This window comes from Rhopilema esculentum, unplaced genomic scaffold, assembly GCF_057945365.1.
Source record: "Rhopilema esculentum isolate cy_ngs unplaced genomic scaffold, ASM5794536v1 HiC_scaffold_37, whole genome shotgun sequence".
Lineage (NCBI taxonomy): Eukaryota > Metazoa > Cnidaria > Scyphozoa > Rhizostomeae > Rhizostomatidae > Rhopilema > Rhopilema esculentum.
Window position 1 is genome coordinate 713,627 of NW_028300848.1, and position 19,322 is coordinate 732,948.

Consider the following 19,322-nt stretch of genomic DNA (forward strand, 5'->3'; position numbering starts at 1 on the left):
AAAAAAGTTCGAAAAACTTAAAATTTTTCAAAAAATTTTCTTTACTCGAAACGAACAAGAAAGGCTTAATTCACGATCCGAACATCATTTCGGGTAGTTTCGGTGTTTTTTAGGCACTTATTTTGAATATAAGGAATCAGCCATTTTTGAAAAAATTTCATGGCCCCGGACCTGCAAAAAAGTTCAAAAAATTTGAAAACGAACAAGAAAGTCTTAATTCACGTTCCGAACATCATTTTGGGTCGTTTCGATGAATTTTAGGCACATATTTTGAAGATAAGGACTTATCATTTTTTGAAATATTTCATGACCCCAGAAAAAAGTTCGGAAAACTTAAAATTTTTCAAAAACTTTTTTTTACTCAAAACGAACAAGAAAGTCTTAATTCACGTTCCGAACATCATTTCGGGTAGTTTCGATGAATTTTAGGCACTTATTTTGAAGATAAGGAATCAGCCATTTTTGAAAAAAAATTTCATGACCCCGGACCTGCAAAAAAGTTCGAAAAACTTAAAATTTTTCACAAATTTTTTTTTACTCGAAACGAACAAGAAAGTCTTAATTCACGTTCCGAACATCATTTCGGGTAGTTTCGATGAATTTTTGGCACTTATTTTGAAGATAAGGAATCAGCATTTTTTGAAATATTTCATGACCCCAGACCTACAAAAAAGTTCGAAAAACTTAAAATTTTTCAAAAATTTTTTTTACTCGAAACGAACAAGAAAGTCTTAATTCACGTTCCAAACATCATTTCGGGTAGTTTCGATGAATTTTAGGCTCCTATTTTGAAGATAAGGAATCAGCCATTTTTGAAAAAATTTCATGACCCCGGACCTGCAAAAAAGTTCGAAAAACTTAAAATTTTTAAAACATTATTTTTTACTCGAAACTAACAAGAAAGTCTTAATTCACGTTCCGAACATCATTTCGGGTAGTTTTGGTGAACTCTAGGCTCTCATTTTGAATATAAGGAATTATCTTTTTTTGAAATATTTCATGACCCCGGACCTGCAAAAAAGTTCGAAAAATTTGAAAACGAACAAGAAAGTCTTAATTCACGTTCCGAACATCATTTTGGGTCGTTTCGATGAATTTTAGGCACATATTTTGAAGATAAGGACTTATCATTTTTTGAAATATTTCATGACCCCAGAAAAAAGTTCGGAAAACTTAAAATTTTTCAAAAACTTTTTTTTACTCAAAACGAACAAGAAAGTCTTAATTCACGTTCCGAACATCATTTCGGGTAGTTTCGATGAATTTTAGGCACTTATTTTGAAGATAAGGAATCAGCCATTTTTGAAAAAAAATTTCATGACCCCGGACCTGCAAAAAAGTTTGAAAAACTTAAAATTTTTCACAAATTTTTTTTTACTCGAAACGAACAAGAAAGTCTTAATTCACGTTCCGAAGATCATTTCGGGTAGTTTCGATGAATTTTAGGCTCCTATTTTGAAGATAAGGAATCAGCCATTTTTGAAAAAATTTCATGACCCCGGACCTGCAAAAAAGTTCGAAAAACTTAAAATTTTTCACAAATTCTTTTTTACTCGAAACGAACAAGAAAGTCTTAATTCACGTTCCGAACATCATTTCGGGTAGTTTTCGTGAATTCTAGGCTCTCATTTTGAATATAAGGACTTAGCATTTTTTGAAATATTTCATGACCCCGGACCTGCAAAAAAGTTCAAAAAATTTGAAATTTTTCAAAAATTTTTTTTTACTCAAAACGAACAAGAAAGTCTTAATTCACGTTCAGAACATCATTTTGGGTAGTTTCGATGAATTTTAGGCACTTATTTTGAAGATAAGGAACCAGCCATTTTTGAAAAAATTTCATGACCCCGGACCTGCAAAAAAGTTAAAAAAATTTGAAATTTTTCAAAAAAATACTTTTACTCAAAACAACCGAAAATGCTAAGAATTATACCTTTCTGAAATATTTTGATGATATTTGGTTGAACCTTCAAGTGACATCTAGAAAAAAGTGAGAAATAAATTACCTAGAATGTTTGAGACTAGAGCTTGAAAAACACATAAAATTTGAAATTTTCCAAAAAAAATATTTTCTAAAGAAACGACCAAGAAAGTCTTAATTTAGGTTCCGAAAATCATTTCGGAGAGTTTCAGTGAATTTTAGGCTCTTATTTTGAATATAAGGACTTAGCAATTTTTGAAATATTTCATGACCCTGGACCTGCAAAAAGGTTCAAAAAACTTAAAATTTTTCAAACATTTTTTTTACTCGAAACGAGCAAGAAAGTCTTAATTCACGTTCCGAAGATCATTTCGGGTAGTTTTGGTGAATTTTAGGCTCTTATTTTGAATAAAAGGAATCAGCCATTTTTGAAAAATTTCATGACCCTGGACCTGCAAAAAAGTTCGAAAAACTTAAAATTTTTAAAACATTATTTTTTACTCGAAACTAACAAGAAAGTCTTAATTCACGTTCCGAACATCATTTCGGGTAGTTTTGGTGAACTCTAGGCTCTCATTTTGAATATAAGGAATTATCTTTTTTTGAAATATTTCATGACCCCGGACCTGCAAAAAAGTTCGAAAAACTTAAAATTTTTCAAAAAATTTTCTTTACTCGAAACGAACAAGAAAGGCTTAATTCACGATCCGAACATCATTTCGGGTAGTTTCGGTGTTTTTTAGGCACTTATTTTGAATATAAGGAATCAGCCATTTTTGAAAAAATTTCATGGCCCCGGACCTGCAAAAAAGTTCAAAAAATTTGAAAACGAGCAAGAAAGTCTTAATTCACGTTCCGAACATCATTTTGGGTCGTTTCGATGAATTTTAGGCACATATTTTGAAGATAAGGACTTATCATTTTTTGAAATATTTCATGACCCCAGAAAAAAGTTCGGAAAACTTAAAATTTTTCAAAAACTTTTTTTTACTCAAAACGAACAAGAAAGTCTTAATTCACGTTCCGAACATCATTTCGGGTAGTTTCGATGAATTTTAGGCACTTATTTTGAAGATAAGGAATCAGCCATTTTTGAAAAAAAATTTCATGACCCCGGACCTGCAAAAAAGTTCGAAAAACTTAAAATTTTTCACAAATTTTTTTTTACTCGAAACGAACAAGAAAGTCTTAATTCACGTTCCGAACATCATTTCGGGTAGTTTCGATGAATTTTTGGCACTTATTTTGAAGATAAGGAATCAGCATTTTTTGAAATATTTCATGAACCCAGACCTACAAAAAAGTTCGAAAAACTTAAAATTTTTCAAAAATTTTTTTTACTCGAAACGAACAAGAAAGTCTTAATTCACGTTCCGAACATCATTTCGGGTAGTTTCGATGAATTTTAGGCTCCTATTTTGAAGATAAGGAATCAGCCATTTTTGAAAAAATTTCATGACCCCGGACCTGCAAAAAAGTTCGAAAAACTTAAAATTTTTAAAACATTATTTTTTACTCGAAACTAACAAGAAAGTCTTAATTCACGTTCCGAACATCATTTCGGGTAGTTTTGGTGAACTCTAGGCTCTCATTTTGAATATAAGGAATTATCTTTTTTTGAAATATTTCATGACCCCGGACCTGCAAAAAAGTTCGAAAAACTTAAAATTTTTCAAAAAATTTTCTTTACTCGAAACGAACAAGAAAGGCTTAATTCACGATCCGAACATCATTTCGGGTAGTTTCGGTGTTTTTTAGGCACTTATTTTGAATATAAGGAATCAGCCATTTTTGAAAAAATTTCATGGCCCCGGACCTGCAAAAAAGTTCAAAAAATTTGAAAACGAACAAGAAAGTCTTAATTCACGTTCCGAACATCATTTTGGGTCGTTTCGATGAATTTTAGGCACATATTTTGAAGATAAGGACTTATCATTTTTTGAAATATTTCATGACCCCAGAAAAAAGTTCGGAAAACTTAAAATTTTTCAAAAACTTTTTTTTACTCAAAACGAACAAGAAAGTCTTAATTCACGTTCCGAACATCATTTCGGGTAGTTTCGATGAATTTTAGGCACTTATTTTGAAGATAAGGAATCAGCCATTTTTGAAAAAAAATTTCATGACCCCGGACCTGCAAAAAAGTTTGAAAAACTTAAAATTTTTCACAAATTTTTTTTTACTCGAAACGAACAAGAAAGTCTTAATTCACGTTCCGAAGATCATTTCGGGTAGTTTCGATGAATTTTAGGCTCCTATTTTGAAGATAAGGAATCAGCCATTTTTGAAAAAATTTCATGACCCCGGACCTGCAAAAAAGTTCGAAAAACTTAAAATTTTTCACAAATTCTTTTTTACTCGAAACGAACAAGAAAGTCTTAATTCACGTTCCGAACATCATTTCGGGTAGTTTTCGTGAATTCTAGGCTCTCATTTTGAATATAAGGACTTAGCATTTTTTGAAATATTTCATGACCCTGGACCTGCAAAAAAGTTCAAAAAATTTGAAATTTTTCAAAAAAATACTTTTACTCAAAACAACCGAAAATGCTAAGAATTATACCTTTCTGAAATATTTTGATGATATTTGGTTGAACCTTCAAGTGACATCTAGAAAAAAGTGAGAAATAAATTACCTAGAATGTTTGAGACTAGAGCTTGAAAAACACATAAAATTTGAAATTTTCCAAAAAAAATATTTTCTAAAGAAACGACCAAGAAAGTCTTAATTTAGGTTCCGAAAATCATTTCGGAGAGTTTCAGTGAATTTTAGGCTCTTATTTTGAATATAAGGACTTAGCAATTTTTGAAATATTTCATGACCCTGGACCTGCAAAAAGGTTCAAAAAACTTAAAATTTTTCAAACATTTTTTTTACTCGAAACGAGCAAGAAAGTCTTAATTCACGTTCCGAAGATCATTTCGGGTAGTTTTGGTGAATTTTAGGCTCTTATTTTGAATAAAAGGAATCAGCCATTTTTGAAAAATTTCATGACCCTGGACCTGCAAAAAAGTTCGAAAAACTTAAAATTTTTAAAACATTATTTTTTACTCGAAACTAACAAGAAAGTCTTAATTCACGTTCCGAACATCATTTCGGGTAGTTTTGGTGAACTCTAGGCTCTCATTTTGAATATAAGGAATTATCTTTTTTTGAAATATTTCATGACCCCGGACCTGCAAAAAAGTTCGAAAAACTTAAAATTTTTCAAAAAATTTTCTTTACTCGAAACGAACAAGAAAGGCTTAATTCACGATCCGAACATCATTTCGGGTAGTTTCGGTGTTTTTTAGGCACTTATTTTGAATATAAGGAATCAGCCATTTTTGAAAAAATTTCATGGCCCCGGACCTGCAAAAAAGTTCAAAAAATTTGAAAACGAGCAAGAAAGTCTTACTTCACGTTCCGAACATCATTTTGGGTCGTTTCGATGAATTTTAGGCACATATTTTGAAGATAAGGACTTATCATTTTTTGAAATATTTCATGACCCCAGAAAAAAGTTCGCAAAACTTAAAATTTTTCAAAAACTTTTTTTTACTCAAAACGAACAAGAAAGTCTTAATTCACGTTCCGAACATCATTTCGGGTAGTTTCGATGAATTTTAGGCACTTATTTTGAAGATAAGGAATCAGCCATTTTTGAAAAAAAATTTCATGACCCCGGACCTGCAAAAAAGTTCGAAAAACTTAAAATTTTTCACAAATTTTTTTTTACTCGAAACGAACAAGAAAGTCTTAATTCACGTTCCGAACATCATTTCGGGTAGTTTCGATGAATTTTTGGCACTTATTTTGAAGATAAGGAATCAGCATTTTTTGAAATATTTCATGACCCCAGACCTACAAAAAAGTTCGAAAAACTTAAAATTTTTCAAAAATTTTTTTTACTCGAAACGAACAAGAAAGTCTTAATTCACGTTCCGAACATCATTTCGGGTAGTTTCGATGAATTTTAGGCTCCTATTTTGAAGATAAGGAATCAGCCATTTTTGAAAAAATTTCATGACCCCGGACCTGCAAAAAAGTTCGAAAAACTTAAAATTTTTAAAACATTATTTTTTACTCGAAACGACCAAGAAAGTCTTAATTTAGGTTCCGAAAATCATTTCGGAGAGTTTCAGTGAATTTTAGGCTCTTATTTTGAATATAAGGACTTAGCAATTTTTGAAATATTTCATGACCCTGGACCTGCAAAAAGGTTCAAAAAACTTAAAATTTTTCAAACATTTTTTTTACTCGAAACGGGCAAGAAAGTCTTAATTCACGTTCCGAAGATCATTTCGGGTAGTTTTGGTGAATTTTAGGCTCTTATTTTGAATAAAAGGAATCAGCCATTTTTGAAAAATTTCATGACCCTGGACCTGCAAAAAAGTTCGAAAAACTTAAAATTTTTAAAACATTATTTTTTACTCGAAACTAACAAGAAAGTCTTAATTCACGTTCCGAACATCATTTCGGGTAGTTTTGGTGAACTCTAGGCTCTCATTTTGAATATAAGGAATTATCTTTTTTTGAAATATTTCATGACCCCGGACCTGCAAAAAAGTTCGAAAAACTTAAAATTTTTCAAAAAATTTTCTTTACTCGAAACGAACAAGAAAGGCTTAATTCACGATCCGAACATCATTTCGGGTAGTTTCGGTGTTTTTTAGGCACTTATTTTGAATATAAGGAATCAGCCATTTTTGAAAAAATTTCATGGCCCCGGACCTGCAAAAAAGTTCAAAAAATTTGAAAACGAACAAGAAAGTCTTAATTCACGTTCCGAACATCATTTCGGGTAGTTTCGATGAATTTTAGGCACTTATTTTGAAGATAAGGAATCAGCCATTTTTGAAAAAAAATTTCATGACCCCGGACCTGCAAAAAAGTTCGAAAAACTTAAAATTTTTCACAAATTTTTTTTTACTCGAAACGAACAAGAAAGTCTTAATTCACGTTCCGAACATCATTTCGGGTAGTTTCGATGAATTTTTGGCACTTATTTTGAAGATAAGGAATCAGCATTTTTTGAAATATTTCATGACCCCAGACCTACAAAAAAGTTCGAAAAACTTAAAATTTTTCAAAAATTTTTTTTACTCGAAACGAACAAGAAAGTCTTAATTCACGTTCCGAACATCATTTCGGGTAGTTTCGATGAATTTTAGGCTCCTATTTTGAAGATAAGGAATCAGCCATTTTTGAAAAAATTTCATGACCCCGGACCTGCAAAAAAGTTCGAAAAACTTAAAATTTTTCACAAATTCTTTTTTACTCGAAACGAACAAGAAAGTCTTAATTCACGTTCCGAACATCATTTCGGGTAGTTTTCGTGAATTCTAGGCTCTCATTTTGAATATAAGGACTTAGCATTTTTTGAAATATTTCATGACCCCGGACCTGCAAAAAAGTTCAAAAAATTTGAAATTTTTCAAAAATTTTTTTTTACTCAAAACGAACAAGAAAGTCTTAATTCACGTTCAGAACATCATTTTGGGTAGTTTCGATGAATTTTAGGCACTTATTTTGAAGATAAGGAACCAGCCATTTTTGAAAAAATTTCATGACCCCGGACCTGCAAAAAAGTTAAAAAAATTTGAAATTTTTCAAAAAAATACTTTTACTCAAAACAACCGAAAATGCTAAGAATTATACCTTTCTGAAATATTTTGATGATATTTGGTTGAACCTTCAAGTGACATCTAGAAAAAAGTGAGAAATAAATTACCTAGAATGTTTGAGACTAGAGCTTGAAAAACACATAAAATTTGAAATTTTCCAAAAAAAATATTTTCTAAAGAAACGACCAAGAAAGTCTTAATTTAGGTTCCGAAAATCATTTCGGAGAGTTTCAGTGAATTTTAGGCTCTTATTTTGAATATAAGGACTTAGCAATTTTTGAAATATTTCATGACCCTGGACCTGCAAAAAGGTTCAAAAAACCTTAAAATTTTTCAAACATTTTTTTTACTCGAAACGAGCAAGAAAGTCTTAATTCACGTTCCGAAGATCATTTCGGGTAGTTTTGGTGAATTTTAGGCTCTTATTTTGAATAAAAGGAATCAGCCATTTTTGAAAAATTTCATGACCCTGGACCTGCAAAAAAGTTCGAAAAACTTAAAATTTTTCAAACATTTTTTTTACTCGAAACGAGCAAGAAAGTCTTAATTCACGTTCCGAAGATCATTTCGGGTAGTTTTGGTGAATTTTAGGCTCTTATTTTGAATAAAAGGAATCAGCCATTTTTGAAAAATTTCATGACCCTGGACCTGCAAAAAAGTTCGAAAAACTTAAAATTTTTAAAACATTATTTTTTACTCGAAACTAACAAGAAAGTCTTAATTCACGTTCCGAACATCATTTCGGGTAGTTTTGGTGAACTCTAGGCTCTCATTTTGAATATAAGGAATTATCTTTTTTTGAAATATTTCATGACCCCGGACCTGCAAAAAAGTTCGAAAAACTTAAAATTTTTCAAAAAATTTTCTTTACTCGAAACGAACAAGAAAGGCTTAATTCACGATCCGAACATCATTTCGGGTAGTTTTGGTGTTTTTTAGGCACTTATTTTGAATATAAGGAATCAGCCATTTTTGAAAAAATTTCATGGCCCCGGACCTGCAAAAAAGTTCAAAAAATTTGAAAACGAACAAGAAAGTCTTAATTCACGTTCCGAACATCATTTTGGGTCGTTTCGATGAATTTTAGGCACATATTTTGAAGATAAGGACTTATCATTTTTTGAAATATTTCATGACCCCAGAAAAAAGTTCGGAAAACTTAAAATTTTTCAAAAACTTTTTTTTACTCAAAACGAACAAGAAAGTCTTAATTCACGTTCCGAACATCATTTCGGGTAGTTTCGATGAATTTTTGGCACTTATTTTGAAGATAAGGAATCAGCATTTTTTGAAATATTTCATGACCCCAGACCTACAAAAAAGTTCGAAAAACTTAAAATTTTTCAAAAATTTTTTTTACTCGAAACGAACAAGAAAGTCTTAATTCACGTTCCGAACATCATTTCGGGTAGTTTCGATGAATTTTAGGCTCCTATTTTGAAGATAAGGAATCAGCCATTTTTGAAAAAATTTCATGACCCCGGACCTGCAAAAAAGTTCGAAAAACTTAAAATTTTTCACAAATTCTTTTTTACTCGAAACGAACAACAAAGTCTTAATTCACGTTCCGAACATCATTTCGGGTAGTTTTCGTGAATTCTAGGCTCTCATTTTGAATATAAGGACTTATCATTTTTTGAAATATTTCATGGCCCCGGACCTGCAAAAAAGTTCGAAAAAATTGAAATTTTTCAAAAATTTATTTTTGCTCGAAAGGAGCAAGAAAGTCTTAATTCACAATCCGAACATCATTTTGGGTAGTTTCGGTGAATTTTAGGCACTTATTTTGAAGATAAGGAATCAGCCATTTTTGAAAAAATTTCATGACCCCGGCCCTTTAAAAAAGTTCAAAAAATTTGAAATTTTTCAAAAATTTATTTTTGCTCGAAACGAGCAAGAAAGTCTTAATTCACAATCAAAACATCATTTTGGGTAGTTTCGGTGAATTTTAGGCACTTATTTTGAAGATAAGGAATCAGCCATTTTTGAAAAAATTTCATGACCCCGGACCTGCAAAAAAGTTAAAAAAATTTGAAATTTTTCAAAAAAATACTTTTACTCAAAATAACCGAAAATGCTAAGAATTATACCTTTCTGAAATGTTTTGATGATATTTCGTTGAACCTTCAAGTGACATCTAGAAAAAAGTGAGAAATAAATTACCTAGAATGTTTGAGACTAGAGCTTGAAAAACACAAAAAATTTGATATTTTCCAAAAAAAATATTTTCTAAAGAAAGCACCAAGAAAGTCTTAATTTAGGTTCCGAAAATCATTTCGGAGAGTTTCGGTGAATTTTAGGCTCTTATTTTGAATATAACGACTTAGCAATTTTTGAAATATTTCATGACCCCGGACCTGCAAAAAAGTTCGAAAAATTCAAAATTTTTCAAAAAATTTTTTTTACTCGAAACGAAAAAGAAAGTCTTAATTCACGTTCCGAACATCATTTCGGGTAGTTTCGATGAATTTTAGGCACTTATTTTGAAAATAAGGAATCAGCCATTTTTGAAAAAATATCATGACCCCCGGACCTGCAAAAAAGTTCAAAAAACTTAAAATTTTTCAAAAATTTTTTTTTACTCGAAACGAACAAGAAAGTCTTAATTCACGTTCCGAACATCATTTCGGGTAGTTTCGATGAATTTTAGGCACTTATTTTGAAGATAAGGAATCAGCCATTTTTGAAAAATTTCATGACCCCGGACCTGCAAAAAAGTTCGAAAAACTCAAAATTTTTCAAAAAATTTTTTTTACTCGAAACGAACAAGAAAGTCTTAATTCACGTTCCGAACATCATTTCGGGTAGTTTCGATGAATTTTAGGCACTTATTTTGAAGATAAGGAATCAGCCATTTTTGAAAAATTTCATGACCCCGGACCTGCAAAAAAGTTCGAAAAACTTAAAATTTTTCAAACATTTTTTTTTACTCGAAACGAGCAAGAAAGTCTTAATTCACGTTCCGAACATCATTTCGGGTAGTTTTGGTGAATTTTAGGCTTTTATTTTGAATAAAAGGACTTAGCATTTTTTGAAATATTTCATGACCCCGGACCTGCAAAAAAGTTCAAAAAAATTGAAATTTTTCAAAAAAATACTTTTACTCAAAACAACCGAAAATGCTAAGAAATATACCTTTCTGAAATGTTTTGATGATATTTCGTTGAACCTTCAAGTGACATCTAGAAAAAAGTGAGAAATAAATTACCTAGAATGTTTGAGACTAGAGCTTGAAAAACACAAAAAATTTGATATTTTCCAAAAAAAATATTTTCTAAAGAAAGCACCAAGAAAGTCTTAATTTAGGTTCCGAAAATCATTTCGGAGAGTTTCGGTGAATTTTAGGCTCTTATTTTGAATATAACGACTTAGCAATTTTTGAAATATTTCATGACCCCGGACCTGCAAAAAAGTTCGAAAAATTCAAAATTTTTCAAAAAATTTTTTTTACTCGAAACGAAAAAGAAAGTCTTAATTCACGTTCCGAACATCATTTCGGGTAGTTTCGATGAATTTTAGGCACTTATTTTGAAAATAAGGAATCAGCCATTTTTGAAAAAATATCATGACCCCCGGACCTGCAAAAAAGTTCAAAAAACTTAAAATTTTTCAAAAATTTTTTTTTACTCGAAACGAACAAGAAAGTCTTAATTCACGTTCCGAACATCATTTCGGGTAGTTTCGATGAATTTTAGGCACTTATTTTGAAGATAAGGAATCAGCCATTTTTGAAAAATTTCATGACCCCGGACCTGCAAAAAAGTTCGAAAAACTCAAAATTTTTCAAAAAATTTTTTTTACTCGAAACGAACAAGAAAGTCTTAATTCACGTTCCGAACATCATTTCGGGTAGTTTCGATGAATTTTAGGCACTTATTTTGAAGATAAGGAATCAGCCATTTTTGAAAAATTTCATGACCCCGGACCTGCAAAAAAGTTCGAAAAACTTAAAATTTTTCAAACATTTTTTTTTACTCGAAACGAGCAAGAAAGTCTTAATTCACGTTCCGAACATCATTTCGGGTAGTTTTGGTGAATTTTAGGCTTTTATTTTGAATAAAAGGACTTAGCATTTTTTGAAATATTTCATGACCCCGGACCTGCAAAAAAGTTCAAAAAAATTGAAATTTTTCAAAAAAATACTTTTACTCAAAACAACCGAAAATGCTAAGAAATATACCTTTCTGAAATGTTTTGATGATATTTCGTTGAACCTTCAAGTGACACATAGAAAAAAGTGAGAAATAAATTACCTAGAATGTTTGAGACTAGAGCTTGAAAAACACAAAAAATTTGAAATTTTCAAAAAAAAATATTTTCTAAAGAAACGACCAAGAAAGTCTTAATTTAGGTTCCGAAAATCATTTCGGAGAGTTTCAGTGAATTTTAGGCTCTTATTTTGAATATAAGGACTTAGCAATTTTTGAAATATTTCATGACCCTGGACCTGCAAAAAGGTTCAAAAAACCTTAAAATTTTTCAAACATTTTTTTTACTCGAAACGAGCAAGAAAGTCTTAATTCACGTTCCGAAGATCATTTCGGGTAGTTTTGGTGAATTTTAGGCTCTTATTTTGAATAAAAGGAATCAGCCATTTTTGAAAAATTTCATGACCCTGGACCTGCAAAAAAGTTCGAAAAACTTAAAATTTTTCAAACATTTTTTTTACTCGAAACGAGCAAGAAAGTCTTAATTCACGTTCCGAAGATCATTTCGGGTAGTTTTGGTGAATTTTAGGCTCTTATTTTGAATAAAAGGAATCAGCCATTTTTGAAAAATTTCATGACCCCGGACCTGCAAAAAAGTTCGAAAAACTTAAAATTTTTAAAACATTATTTTTTACTCGAAACTAACAAGAAAGTCTTAATTCACGTTCCGAACATCATTTCGGGTAGTTTTCGTGAATTCTAGGCTCTCATTTTGAATATAAGGAATTATCTTTTTTTGAAATATTTCATGACCCCGGACCTGCAAAAAAGTTCGAAAAACTTAAAATTTTTCAAAAAATTTTCTTTACTCGAAACGAACAAGAAAGGCTTAATTCACGATCCGAACATCATTTCGGGTAGTTTCGGTGTTTTTTAGGCACTTATTTTGAATATAAGGAATCAGCCATTTTTGAAAAAATTTCATGGCCCCGGACCTGCAAAAAAGTTCAAAAAATTTGAAAACGAACAAGAAAGTCTTAATTCACGTTCCGAACATCATTTTGGGTCGTTTCGATGAATTTTAGGCACATATTTTGAAGATAAGGACTTATCATTTTTTGAAATATTTCATGACCCCAGAAAAAAGTTCGGAAAACTTAAAATTTTTCAAAAACTTTTTTTTACTCAAAACGAACAAGAAAGTCTTAATTCACGTTCCGAACATCATTTCGGGTAGTTTCGATGAATTTTAGGCACTTATTTTGAAGATAAGGAATCAGCCATTTTTGAAAAAAAATTTCATGACCCCGGACCTGCAAAAAAGTTCGAAAAACTTAAAATTTTTCACAAATTTTTTTTTACTCGAAACGAACAAGAAAGTCTTAATTCACGTTCCGAACATCATCTCGGGTAGTTTCGATGAATTTTTGGCACTTATTTTGAAGATAAGGAATCAGCATTTTTTGAAATATTTCATGACCCCAGACCTACAAAAAAGTTCGAAAAACTTAAAATTTTTCAAAAATTTTTTTTACTCGAAACGAACAAGAAAGTCTTAATTCACGTTCCGAACATCATTTCGGGTAGTTTCGATGAATTTTAGGCTCCTATTTTGAAGATAAGGAATCAGCCATTTTTGAAAAAATTTCATGACCCCGGACCTGCAAAAAAGTTCGAAAAACTTAAAATTTTTAAAACATTATTTTTTACTCGAAACTAACAAGAAAGTCTTAATTCACGTTCCGAACATCATTTCGGGTAGTTTTGGTGAACTCTAGGCTCTCATTTTGAATATAAGGAATTATCTTTTTTTGAAATATTTCATGACCCCGGACCTGCAAAAAAGTTCGAAAAACTTAAAATTTTTCAAAAAATTTTCTTTACTCGAAACGAACAAGAAAGGCTTAATTCACGATCCGAACATCATTTCGGGTAGTTTCGGTGTTTTTTAGGCACTTATTTTGAATATAAGGAATCAGCCATTTTTGAAAAAATTTCATGGCCCCGGACCTGCAAAAAAGTTCAAAAAATTTGAAAACGAACAAGAAAGTCTTAATTCACGTTCCGAACATCATTTTGGGTCGTTTCGATGAATTTTAGGCACATATTTTGAAGATAAGGACTTATCATTTTTTGAAATATTTCATGACCCCAGAAAAAAGTTCGGAAAACTTAAAATTTTTCAAAAACTTTTTTTTACTCAAAACGAACAAGAAAGTCTTAATTCACGTTCCGAACATCATTTCGGGTAGTTTCGATGAATTTTAGGCACTTATTTTGAAGATAAGGAATCAGCCATTTTTGAAAAAAAATTTCATGACCCCGGACCTGCAAAAAAGTTTGAAAAACTTAAAATTTTTCACAAATTTTTTTTTACTCGAAACGAACAAGAAAGTCTTAATTCACGTTCCGAAGATCATTTCGGGTAGTTTCGATGAATTTTAGGCTCCTATTTTGAAGATAAGGAATCAGCCATTTTTGAAAAAATTTCATGACCCCGGACCTGCAAAAAAGTTCGAAAAACTTAAAATTTTTCACAAATTCTTTTTTACTCGAAACGAACAAGAAAGTCTTAATTCACGTTCCGAACATCATTTCGGGTAGTTTTCGTGAATTCTAGGCTCTCATTTTGAATATAAGGACTTAGCATTTTTTGAAATATTTCATGACCCCGGACCTGCAAAAAAGTTCAAAAAATTTGAAATTTTTCAAAAATTTTTTTTTACTCAAAACGAACAAGAAAGTCTTAATTCACGTTCAGAACATCATTTTGGGTAGTTTCGATGAATTTTAGGCACTTATTTTGAAGATAAGGAACCAGCCATTTTTGAAAAAATTTCATGACCCCGGACCTGCAAAAAGGTTAAAAAAATTTGAAATTTTTCAAAAAAATACTTTTACTCAAAACAACCGAAAATGCTAAGAATTATACCTTTCTGAAATATTTTGATGATATTTGGTTGAACCTTCAAGTGACATCTAGAAAAAAGTGAGAAATAAATTACCTAGAATGTTTGAGACTAGAGCTTGAAAAACACATAAAATTTGAAATTTTCCAAAAAAAATATTTTCTAAAGAAACGACCAAGAAAGTCTTAATTTAGGTTCCGAAAATCATTTCGGAGAGTTTCAGTGAATTTTAGGCTCTTATTTTGAATATAAGGACTTAGCAATTTTTGAAATATTTCATGACCCTGGACCTGCAAAAAGGTTCAAAAAACTTAAAATTTTTCAAACATTTTTTTTACTCGAAACGAGCAAGAAAGTCTTAATTCACGTTCCGAAGATCATTTCGGGTAGTTTTGGTGAATTTTAGGCTCTTATTTTGAATAAAAGGAATCAGCCATTTTTGAAAAATTTCATGACCCTGGACCTGCAAAAAAGTTCGAAAAACTTAAAATTTTTAAAACATTATTTTTTACTCGAAACTAACAAGAAAGTCTTAATTCACGTTCCGAACATCATTTCGGGTAGTTTTGGTGAACTCTAGGCTCTCATTTTGAATATAAGGAATTATCTTTTTTTGAAATATTTCATGACCCCGGACCTGCAAAAAAGTTCGAAAAACTTAAAATTTTTCAAAAAATTTTCTTTACTCGAAACGAACAAGAAAGGCTTAATTCACGATCCGAACATCATTTCGGGTAGTTTTGGTGTTTTTTAGGCACTTATTTTGAATATAAGGAATCAGCCATTTTTGAAAAAATTTCATGGCCCCGGACCTGCAAAAAAGTTCAAAAAATTTGAAAACGAACAAGAAAGTCTTAATTCACGTTCCGAACATCATTTTGGGTCGTTTCGATGAATTTTAGGCACATATTTTGAAGATAAGGACTTATCATTTTTTGAAATATTTCATGACCCCAGAAAAAAGTTCGGAAAACTTAAAATTTTTCAAAAACTTTTTTTTACTCAAAACGAACAAGAAAGTCTTAATTCACGTTCCGAACATCATTTCGGGTAGTTTCGATGAATTTTTGGCACTTATTTTGAAGATAAGGAATCAGCATTTTTTGAAATATTTCATGACCCCAGACCTACAAAAAAGTTCGAAAAACTTAAAATTTTTCAAAAATTTTTTTTACTCGAAACGAACAAGAAAGTCTTAATTCACGTTCCGAACATCATTTCGGGTAGTTTCGATGAATTTTAGGCTCCTATTTTGAAGATAAGGAATCAGCCATTTTTGAAAAAATTTCATGACCCCGGACCTGCAAAAAAGTTCGAAAAACTTAAAATTTTTCACAAATTCTTTTTTACTCGAAACGAACAACAAAGTCTTAATTCACGTTCCGAACATCATTTCGGGTAGTTTTCGTGAATTCTAGGCTCTCATTTTGAATATAAGGACTTATCATTTTTTGAAATATTTCATGGCCCCGGACCTGCAAAAAAGTTCGAAAAAATTGAAATTTTTCAAAAATTTATTTTTGCTCGAAAGGAGCAAGAAAGTCTTAATTCACAATCCGAACATCATTTTGGGTAGTTTCGGTGAATTTTAGGCACTTATTTTGAAGATAAGGAATCAGCCATTTTTGAAAAAATTTCATGACCCCGGCCCTTTAAAAAAGTTCAAAAAATTTGAAATTTTTCAAAAATTTATTTTTGCTCGAAACGAGCAAGAAAGTCTTAATTCACAATCAAAACATCATTTTGGGTAGTTTCGGTGAATTTTAGGCACTTATTTTGAAGATAAGGAATCAGCCATTTTTGAAAAAATTTCATGACCCCGGACCTGCAAAAAAGTTAAAAAAATTTGAAATTTTTCAAAAAAATACTTTTACTCAAAATAACCGAAAATGCTAAGAATTATACCTTTCTGAAATGTTTTGATGATATTTCGTTGAACCTTCAAGTGACATCTAGAAAAAAGTGAGAAATAAATTACCTAGAATGTTTGAGACTAGAGCTTGAAAAACACAAAAAATTTGATATTTTCCAAAAAAAATATTTTCTAAAGAAAGCACCAAGAAAGTCTTAATTTAGGTTCCGAAAATCATTTCGGAGAGTTTCGGTGAATTTTAGGCTCTTATTTTGAATATAACGACTTAGCAATTTTTGAAATATTTCATGACCCCGGACCTGCAAAAAAGTTCGAAAAATTCAAAATTTTTCAAAAAATTTTTTTTACTCGAAACGAAAAAGAAAGTCTTAATTCACGTTCCGAACATCATTTCGGGTAGTTTCGATGAATTTTAGGCACTTATTTTGAAAATAAGGAATCAGCCATTTTTGAAAAAATATCATGACCCCCGGACCTGCAAAAAAGTTCAAAAAACTTAAAATTTTTCAAAAATTTTTTTTTACTCGAAACGAACAAGAAAGTCTTAATTCACGTTCCGAACATCATTTCGGGTAGTTTCGATGAATTTTAGGCACTTATTTTGAAGATAAGGAATCAGCCATTTTTGAAAAATTTCATGACCCCGGACCTGCAAAAAAGTTCGAAAAACTCAAAATTTTTCAAAAAATTTTTTTTACTCGAAACGAACAAGAAAGTCTTAATTCACGTTCCGAACATCATTTCGGGTAGTTTCGATGAATTTTAGGCACTTATTTTGAAGATAAGGAATCAGCCATTTTTGAAAAATTTCATGACCCCGGACCTGCAAAAAAGTTCGAAAAACTTAAAATTTTTCAAACATTTTTTTTTACTCGAAACGAGCAAGAAAGTCTTAATTCACGTTCCGAACATCATTTCGGGTAGTTTTGGTGAATTTTAGGCTTTTATTTTGAATAAAAGGACTTAGCATTTTTTGAAATATTTCATGACCCCGGACCTGCAAAAAAGTTCAAAAAAATTGAAATTTTTCAAAAAAATACTTTTACTCAAAACAACCGAAAATGCTAAGAAATATACCTTTCTGAAATGTTTTGATGATATTTCGTTGAACCTTCAAGTGACATCTAGAAAAAAGTGAGAAATAAATTACCTAGAATGTTTGAGACTAGAGCTTGAAAAACACAAAAAATTTGATATTTTCCAAAAAAAATATTTTCTAAAGAAAGCACCAAGAAAGTCTTAATTTAGGTTCCGAAAATCATTTCGGAGAGTTTCGGTGAATTTTAGGCTCTTATTTTGAATATAACGACTTAGCAATTTTTGAAATATTTCATGACCCCGGACCTGCAAAAAAGTTCGAAAAATTCAAAATTTTTCAAAAAATTTTTTTTACTCGAAACGAAAAAGAAAGTCTTAATTCACGTTCCGAACATCATTTCGGGTAGTTTCGATGAATTTTAGGCACTTATTTTGAAAATAAGGAATCAGCCATTTTTGAAAAAATATCATGACCCCCGGACCTGCAAAAAAGTTCAAAAAACTTAAAATTTTTCAAAAATTTTTTTTTACTCGAAACGAACAAGAAAGTCTTAATTCACGTTCCGAACATCATTTCGGGTAGTTTCGATGAATTTTAGGCACTTATTTTGAAGATAAGGAATCAGCCATTTTTGAAAAATTTCATGACCCCGGACCTGCAAAAAAGTTCGAAAAACTCAAAATTTTTCAAAAAATTTTTTTTACTCGAAACGAACAAGAAAGTCTTAATTCACGTTCCGAACATCATTTCGGGTAGTTTCGATGAATTTTAGGCACTTATTTTGAAGATAAGGAATCAGCCATTTTTGAAAAATTTCATGACCCCGGACCTGCAAAAAAGTTCGAAAAACTTAAAATTTTTCAAACATTTTTTTTTACTCGAAACGAGCAAGAAAGTCTTAATTCACGTTCCGAACATCATTTCGGGTAGTTTTGGTGAATTTTAGGCTTTTATTTTGAATAAAAGGACTTAGCATTTTTTGAAATATTTCATGACCCCGGACCTGCAAAAAAGTTCAAAAAAATTGAAATTTTTCAAAAAAATACTTTTACTCAAAACAACCGAAAATGCTAAGAAATATACCTTTCTGAAATGTTTTGATGATATTTCGTTGAACCTTCAAGTGACACATAGAAAAAAGTGAGAAATAAATTACCTAGAATGTTTGAGACTAGAGCTTGAAAAACACAAAAAATTTGAAATTTTCAAAAAAAAATATTTTCTAAAGAAACGACCAAGAAAGTCTTAATTTAGGTTCCGAAAATCATTTCGGAGAGTTTCGGTGAATTTTAGGCTCTTATTTCGAATATAACGACTTAGCAATTTTTGAAATATTTCATGACCCCGGACCTGCAAAAAAGTTCGAAAAACTCAAAATTTTTCAAAAAATTTTTTTTACTCGAAACGAACAAGAAAGTCTTAATTCACGTTCCGAACATCATTTCGGGTAGTTTCGATGAATTTTAGGCACTTATTTTGAAGATAAGGAATCAGCCATTTTTGAAAAATTTCATGACCCCGGACCTGCAAAAAAGTTCGAAAAACTTAAAATTTTTCAAGCATTTTTTTTTACTCGAAACGAGCAAGAAAGTCTTAATTCACGTTCCGAACATCATTTCGGGTAGTTTTGGTGAATTTTAGGCTTTTATTTTGAATAAAAGGACTTAGCATTTTTTGAAATATTTCATGACCCTGGACCTGCAAAAAAGTTCAAAAAAATTGAAATTTTTCAAAAATTTTTTTTTACTCGAAACGAACAAGAAAGTCTTAATTCACGTTCCGAACATCATTTCGGGTAGTTTTGGTGAATTTTAGGCTTTTATTT

General features: G+C 30.7%; 1 long non-coding RNA gene across 1 annotated transcript; it reads right to left on the reverse strand.

The window, feature by feature from the left end:
• Window positions 1-9,374: 9,374 nt before the first annotated feature.
• LOC148957120 (uncharacterized) lies at window positions 9,375-11,749 on the reverse strand. Its single transcript, XR_016145270.1, has 3 exons — window positions 11,709-11,749; window positions 10,664-10,710; window positions 9,375-9,665 (listed from the first exon to the last, which is right to left on the reverse strand). It is a non-coding gene; the product is annotated as an uncharacterized LOC148957120 (long non-coding RNA).
• Between the last annotated feature and the right edge of the window lie 7,573 nt (window positions 11,750-19,322).